The sequence below is a fragment of the Xenopus laevis genome, chromosome 5S (genome assembly GCF_017654675.1).
Source record: "Xenopus laevis strain J_2021 chromosome 5S, Xenopus_laevis_v10.1, whole genome shotgun sequence".
NCBI lineage: Eukaryota > Metazoa > Chordata > Amphibia > Anura > Pipidae > Xenopus > Xenopus laevis.
The window spans coordinates 32,957,824-32,966,402 of NC_054380.1; the positions used below are offsets into that span (position 1 = coordinate 32,957,824).

Genomic DNA, 8,579 nt, shown 5'->3' on the forward strand with positions numbered 1-8,579 from the left:
CGCTCGAAATCGCCTAGCGAGGCAATTTCGAGCGACAGTAGAGAAAAGATCGGCCGCGTGTGTTTTTACGCTGGCGATTTTTTCGCGATTCCCCATAGACGCCAGCGCAAAGTTTCCCCAGCGATTGCGGCTTAAAAGTCGCCGCGAAAAGTCGCCGCGAGTCAAATCGCGGCGCTATCGCCTAGTGTGGCCTTAGCCTTACACTTTCCTTGTCCTTTAAATGCACACTTTTATGTGCCTTTTTCTGTAAAACAGTGGTGTTTCCCAAACACCCTGTCCAGTATATATATATAATATATATATATATATCAAACAGATGAGGACCCGCACTCCAGTAGTCCGTGAAACAAATCAATATTTATTCATAGGCTTGTGCATCCAACGTTTCGGCCCACATCTGGGCCTTTATCAAGGATAAAATACAAGTGATTAAGAGTGTACTCACACACAAGCACAAGCTATGAATAAATATTGATTTGTTTCACGGACTATTGGAGTGCGGGTCCTCATCTGTTTGCTGTATGCTATAATTTGACCCAGCACCAGCTTCAATGCAAGTCTGGATCTGAGTTCAGCGTGTTCATGCTTAGATATATACACACACACTATCGTATAAGAACTTTTAACACTTCTTCAAATGTTGTTTGTACAGGTACAGAACAATCTGAGAAATCTCAGCTTTTGGCTGGTAAGTGGCTTTTTATTTTAAATTGTATTAATCAAATAGGGTTGAAATCAATTAAATGTGCCATATACAGTATATATATATATATATATATCTGGCGCTTAATGTGGGCCGCACTCCGTAATCTTAGGTGAGACCTGGGTCTCATAGCAAATAGAATGTACAAAGCAAGGCACTCGCAGGATTTCCTTGAAAAAGGTCCTTGTGTGGGACCGAAACGTTGGATTAATAAACTTCCTTATTTGTATTTTTTTGTTGTCTTTGTACGAAATCCTTGCGAGTGCCATCACCTTTTTGCTATATATATATATATATACACACTATCTATAGTATAAGAACTTTTAACACTTCTTCAAATGTTGTTTGTTACAGGTACAAAACAATCTGAGAAATCTCAGCTTTTGGTTGGTAAGTTCCTTTTTATTTTTAATTGTTATTAGTAAAATAGGGTTGAAATCAATTAAATGTGCCGTATATATATATTAATATATATATATATATATATATATATATATATATATATATATATTGCCATCCTCTGCCTCTTTACATCTTTCAAGTAAGGATCACTGAATCTGTGACAGTAGCTAGACAGTGTCAGGGAACCGGGGAGTTCCCTCTGGGGAGTAGTCCGGATTAGGAGGAAGCCCCTCAGGAGGGATCAGGATCGGCGGTAATCCAGGGATTCAGGCAGAAGGGGTAATCGAGTTCAGGCAACAGGTCACAAGGCAGGCAGAATACAAACAAAGTCCAAAGTCCAGGCAGGGGGTCAATAACAAGAGATCAATCAGGAATATCTTCAGGGATAACAAGAGCAGAAACAGGAAGGGAGTAGTCCGGATTAGGAGGAAGCCCCTCAGGAGGATAGGATCGGCGGTATCCAGGGATTCAGCAGAAGGGGTAATCGAGTTCAGGCAACAGGTCACAAGGCAGGCAGAATACAAACAAAGTCCCAAAGTCCAGGCAGGGGGTTCAATAACAGAGATTCAATCAGGAATATCTTCAGGGATAACAAGAGCAGAAACAGGGAAACCAGGAATCTTCACAGGCCACGAGATCCTATTTTCGGGCGCCATCTTGGCACCTCAGGCGTCCTTTTAAAGGGGTTTTTTGGCGCCCTTGCGTCGGCCGTCAGCGACCGACGCGCTGCGCCTGCGTCCGGCGCGCCGTTGTGACGTCTTCCGCGCCTGCGCACTTGCGCGCAGGCGTCTCTGCGCCGGCGCCGCTACCCACGTGGCGGCCATGGGCGCCGCCATTTTGGGAGCGGCGTCGGAAGTGATAGCTGCGCCGCCCGGAGCTCCTGGTCCTGCTCCGGGCGGCGATCGTGACAGTACCCCCCCCTCACGGGGGGCCTCAGGACCACCGGACAAGGCTTCTGGGGAAACTTGGCGTGAAAATCCCTCACCAGACGAGGAGCGTGAACATCACGGTGTCCTTCCCAGGAGCATTCTTCAGGGCCAAAGCCCCTCCACTGAATGAGGTACTGCAGGGACCCTCTGGAAATCCTGGAGTCTAGGATTTTCTCCACCTCGTACTCGAGTTGACCCTCCACAGAGATGGCAGGAGGAGGAGATTGACCGCCAGAGAACCGGTTGGTGATGGCGGGTTTCACCAGAGACACGTGGAACACGTTGGGGATTCTCATCTCTGGTGGAAGCTGGAGTCTGACAGCCACAGGGTTGATAATCTCCAAGATGGGAAATGGACCCACGAATTTTGGACCCAACTTGGGAGATGGTATCTTCAACCGGATATTCCTGGAAGAGAGCCAGACATTATCACCCACCTTGTAGGGAGGAGAGGATCTTCGACGACGATCCGCGAAAGTCTTATGAACAAGAGCGCTCTTCTCTAGGTTCAACTTGGTAGCAGCCCAAATAGCAGACATATGGGCTGCGGAATCGTCAGCAGCCGGGACGTCAGATAGTACAAAGTCTTGGGGAAAAGCTTGAGGATGCTGCCCATACACCGACATGAACGGAGACCTTCCTGTAGAGGAATGACAAGCATTATTATGAGCGAATTCCGCCCATGGGAGGAGATCAGACCAGTCATCCTGGCAGAGGGATACGTGGTTCCTCAGGAACTGTTCCAGGGCATGGTTGACACGTTCAGCTGCCCCATTCGTCTGCGGATGGTATGCAGAAGAAAACTGAAGAACAATTCCCAGGTCTTTGCATAGGGAACGCCAGAATTTGGCAGTAAACTGGGTGCCTCTATCGGAGACAATCTCCACCGGGAAACCATGCAGGCGGAAGATGTACTGGATAAATAGCTGGGACAACTCCACCGCAGAGGGCAACTTCTTCAAAGGGATGAAATGGGCCATTTTGGAGAATCGATCAATGACAACCCAGATCACAGTGTTCCCACAAGAGGGAGGAAGTTCGACAATGAAGTCCATGGACAGGTGGGTCCAGGGACGGGAAGGAACCGGCAAAGGCTGTAGTAACCCACTGGGGCGGGAATGGCTTGACTTAGATGTGGCACAAACATTACAAGCAGCAACAAAGTCCTTCACATCTTTGCGGATATCAGGCCACCAGACCAGGCGTCGTAAGAGTTCAAGAGTCTTAGCTGGGCCAGGGTGTCCGGCTTGCCTGGAGCAATGGGTCTGTTGCAGGATAGGCAGACGCAGCTCAGGAGGAACAAATGCCATTCCAATGGGAGTATCAGAAGGAGCAGAAGACTGACCAGCCAGGATTTGGTCGGCAAACTGTGGATACAGGGAGGCAATAATCTTGACTGGAGGAATGATTGGCTCTTGTCTCTCAGGAGAGCGGTCCACCGGAGTGAAGCTACGAGACAAGGCATCGGCCTTCTGATTCTTGGAACCTGGGCGATAAGTCAAGATAAAATTAAACCGAGAGAAGAAGAGAGCCCACCTTGCTTGTCTGGGGTTTAGCCTCTTGAGGGACTGGATGAACTCGAGATTCTTATGATCGGTGTAAATCTGAACAGGAATCAGAGAACCCTCCAGGAGGTGACGCCACTCTTCAAGGGCAAGTTTAACAGCCAAGAGTTCTCGGTTCCCGACATCGTAGTTCTGCTCTGCGGATGAGAACTTCTTGGAGAAATAAGCACAGGGATACAACTTCCCATCAGCGGGGTGTCTCTGAGACAGGATGGCTCCGGCTCCGACTTCAGAAGCATCAACTTCGATGCAGAAGGGTAGTTCGGGATTGGGGTGTCGGAGGACAGAAGCGGACGTGAAGGCCTCTTTCAAGGACTGAAAAGCTTCAATGGCAGATGGAGGCCACAAGCTGGGTTTACCCCCTTTCCGGATGAGGGCCAGGATAGGTGCAATGCGGGAAGAGAACCCCCGGATGAACTGCCGATAGTAGTTAGCAAATCCGATAAATCTCTGGATTGCCTTGGTACTCAGCGGGATAGGCCACTCCTGGATGGCAGACACTTTCACGGGGTCCATCTCAAATCCCTCAGGAGAGATAATGTATCCTAGGAAGGGGATCTTGGACACCTCGAAGACGCACTTCTCCAACTTGGCGAAGAGAGAGTTCTTCCTCAGACGAGAGAGTACCTCCTTCACCTGGGAGCGATGGCTTTCTAGGTCTTTAGAAAAGATCAGATGTCGTCCAGGTACACGACTACGAACCTTCCTAGGAGATCCCGGAACACATCGTTAACAAACTCCTGGAAGACGGCAGGGACATTGCAAAGGCCGAAGGGCATAACGAGATATTCATAGTGCCCGTCACGAGTGTTGAAAGCCGTCTTCCATTCATCACCCTCACGGATGCGAATGAGGTTGTACGCCCCCCGGAGATCCAACTTAGAGAATATCTTCGCCCCCTTCAGCTGGTCGAAGAGCTCTACGATCAAGGGCAGAGGGTACCTGTTTTTTACAGTGATTTTATTCAGGCCCCGGTAATCTATACATGGCCGAAGGCCCCCGTCCTTCTTCTCCACGAAGAAGAACCCAGCCCCTGCAGGAGAGGTAGAAGGGCGGATAAACCCCCGCTGGAGATTTTCTTGGATGTATTCCTTCATTGCGGTAGTCTCAGCAGGAGAGAGAGGGTAAGTGCGGCCTCTGGGGGGCATGGCTCCTGGCAGGAGTTCGACAGGACAGTCGTAGGAGCGATGTGGAGGCAGGAATTCCGCAGACTTCTTACAGAACACATCGGAGAATTCTTTATAACAGGAGGGAAGAGACTTTAACTCGGTTGAGGAGATAGTTACCTTCTTGAGGGGTTTAGCAGGAAGGCAATGCTGTAGGCAGAATGGGCTCCAACGAGAAACCTGCCCTGTGGACCAGTCTATGGTGGGATTGTGCAGGCGCAGCCAGGGGAGACCCAAAACAACTGGAACAGCGGGACAAGGGATAATAAGAAACGAAAGTCTCTCTTTATGCAGGGTCCCAACCTGCACAAGTAGTTCGCCAGTGGTCATCGTGATTACAGACTCCAGGGGTTTATCATCTATGGCGACGATCCTCATAGGAGAAGGCAAAGGAAATAAGGGAATTCCCATGTACTTAGCAAAGAGAGCGTCCATGAAGTTACCCCCGGCTCCGGAATCGATGAAAGCATTCTCGAAGATGGTCTTATTCGTCAGACGAATCTGGAAGGGAAGGAGAAACCTGTGTGAGTTTCCTTGGGTCTTCCCCTGAGACCTATCTCGAGACTCTTGAGTAGTGCCCCCTACATGAGTTACCATAGACATACCTCGGGGTACAAAACTCTTAGCCTTTGCAGGACAGGCATTGGCGAAGTGGGAATGTCCGCCACAATACAGACACAGGCCTGACATCCGTCTGCGGAGTCTCTCTTGTTCAGTGAGGCGAGTTCTTCCCACTTGCATGGGTTCCTCCTGGAGAGAAATGGATGCTTGGGCAGGTGAGGTGACAGGAGCCTGCAGGAGAGGCCTCTTGAAGCGGGGTGCCAACATGGGTTGAAACTTCCTGACACGATCTCTCAGGGTTTGATGCTCTCTCAGAAGAGTGTCCACCTTGACAGCCAAGGCGATGAGGTCCTCAACTTGCGTGGGTAATTCACGGGAGACCAGGTCATCTTTGATGCGGAGGGAGAGACCATTATAAAATGCAGTATGGTATGCGTCGTTGTTCCAACGAGTCTCAGCAGCAAGTGTACGGAATTCAATAGCATACTCCGCTACACTGCGACTCCCTTGGCGGATTTGGAACAGACGGGAAGCAGCGGATGTCACCCGGCCGGGAGCATCGAAGACGATCCGAAATTCTTTGAGAAATGCTTCTGCGTCATCCATCAGTGGGGACTGCTTCTCCCAGTGTGGAGATGCCCACTCGAGAGCTTTTCCTGCCAGACGAGTAATCACAAACCCCACCTTGGCACGTTCAGAGTCAAATTCAGTGGGGTGTAGGGCAAATCGAATCTGGCACTGATTCACGAATCCTCGACAGGCTTGAGGATCGCCATCGTAGAGAGGCGGAGCAGGAGTATGTGGACCAGAAGTGGAGGACTGGGTAGCCATGGCAGCAGCCGCTTGCGGAGGAGGTGCCGGCAGGGGTGTCGCTGGTGTCAACAAGGAGAGCTTTTCCAGGATCGCCTCCAGCGTGTGTCCCACGTAATTCTGCCGGGCTTCATACGCCTCCATGCGGGAATGCAGGCCCCGAAAGGCCCTGCCGAAATCTGGCTGAGCTTCCTCAGTGGAATCCATGGCCCGAAAATAATGTCAGGGAACCGGGAGTTCCCTCTGGGGAGTAGTCCGGATTAGGAGGAAGCCCCTCAGGAGGGATCAGGATCGCGGTATCCAGGGATTCAGCAGAAGGGGTAATCGAGTTCAGGCAACAGGTCCAAAGTCCAGGCAGGGGGTCAATAACAAGAGATCAATCAGGAATATCTTCAGAGATAACAAGAGCAGAAACAGGAAACCCAGGAATCTTCACAGGCACGAGATCCTATTTTCGGGCGCCATCTTGGCGCCTCAGGCGTCCTTTTAAAGGGGTTTTTTGGCGCCCTTGCGTCGGCGTCAGCACGTCTGCGAACGACGCGCTGCGCCTGTGTCCGTCGCGCCGTTGTGACGTCTTCGCGCTTGCGCGCAGGCGTCTCTGCGCCGGCGCCGCTACCCACGTGGCGGCCATGGGCGCCGGCATTTTGGGAGCGGCGTCGGAAGTGATAGCTGCGCCGCCCGGAGCTCCTGGTCCTGCTCCGGGCGGCGATCGTGACAGACAGCTACTGAAATTCGAAACTCAGGAACTGCTGAACAAAAACAAAATCATTCCAAAACTGCAAATTAGAGACAGCACAATTAGCATCAACATTTAATAATTTAATAATTAGCAGCACCTACTGACAGGAAAACTTAATTTTCTTCTTGATGATTTGCGATGACCCCTAAGCTTACCATCTCAACCCCACTGGAGCATATGTATAACCTGTTCTATTTATTTTGGTGTAACTCAGGTTTGTGGGCCTTCTAGGCTACCATCCTTTTCCTTTTCAATACAGGTCTTTATGATGGCCACTCTATCTTATTAAAGTAAACTAGTGTTATAACAGTTCTTTCTAATTTTAACAGAATTTTAATTTTCCACATTGATGAACTGTGAACAATATTAATGTTTGAGTGTTATTTTTTTTGCCGCTACACATCGGAAATGTCCAGTGTCCAGTATCCAGTGTCCAGAATATGCTGGTGAAAACATCAATGGCAAGATATTTCTTATTATTAAATGCTTTCAATGATTGTATAACATTTTTTCCCTTTTTAATTATATCCATATTTACATTGACCCTTATTATGCTAGATTCTTCAATCTCTTTTGCTGTCCCTGTGCAATCTTACTCTTCTGGGGCAGGGATTGATGTGAAATATGTATAATTCCTGCAAAACAGTGTAAATGTGTCAGTGCAATTTAAATAAAGTAAATAAATAACTGCAGAATTGAAGATCTAAAAATCAGGTCCTTGCCAATTGAGTCCCAAGTGCACTACAGATTTGTTTCCTTTTTTTAGATGTGAACTGACGTGATTCATTTTTGGCCATCATTTATGTTACAAGTTTCCTCTTTATGTTTGTTTCTCTGTGTAATAATTGAATTGTATTTTCTATACATTATAAATAATCATATATTTAAAAAAATAAATAGTCATCAATAACATAAAAATTATGTGCTGTTGACTTTTTCCCAGTCTCATGGTTCTTTAGTGTATTTACACTACTCAGACCTTTCTAATACAACATACATCAACATATAGACAAATAAAAGAGATCCTCTGCACACAACCAATTATCAATATATTTAGATATATCAAGACATTTTGTGCATGCTGCTACTGAAAAATGCCTTACCCTTTAAACAAAACAGGGATAGACAAAGTCATCCCATATCTAGCCAGTCCTATGCTCAACTTTCATCTAATTCATCAACACATCACATTTTATAAAAATCCACTACTAGCTCACAATGGATTTAGCTATTGTACAACCAGTAAAATAAATCTCAAATTACTGTATTGTTTGTACAGGTACTGAAGGACCTCAACCATCTCAGTTTTTGGCTGGTAAGTACTTTTTTTGGTAGTTTAATTTTATTATAATGCATGAAGGGAAAATATTGTTTAAATATGGTTGACTATACTATCTACGTATACTATAGAGTATAGTTCCATTTTAATTTCAGACATATTTATACTAGTACATATTGCACAGATTTCAGCACATAAACGGAGACTGACCACCTTGAAGAATTTAAACTGCAGCTTTGCTGGCTTTTATTTGCAATAGAACACAATAAATCTTCAGCCCATTGGCTTCACATGGAGAATCACAGAACATACAGTCCCTCTTTACACCCTCACTGGTGTTATCTTTACTCATGTTTGAGGTTGACCCTCACTGACCTTCAGCAGACCACAAGTCCCAGAATCCTCTCTGGGCACACTTGAGACTC

At 47.5% G+C, this 8,579-nt stretch overlaps 1 long non-coding RNA gene across 1 annotated transcript; it reads left to right on the forward strand.

Annotated features, from left to right (window-relative positions):
• The first annotated feature begins 642 nt into the window (after positions 1–642).
• Positions 643–7,901, forward strand: LOC121394178. The gene is made up of 3 exons (XR_005961534.1): positions 643–688; positions 1,058–1,093; positions 7,292–7,901. It is a non-coding gene; the product is annotated as an uncharacterized LOC121394178 (long non-coding RNA).
• Positions 7,902–8,579: the final 678 nt, after the last annotated feature.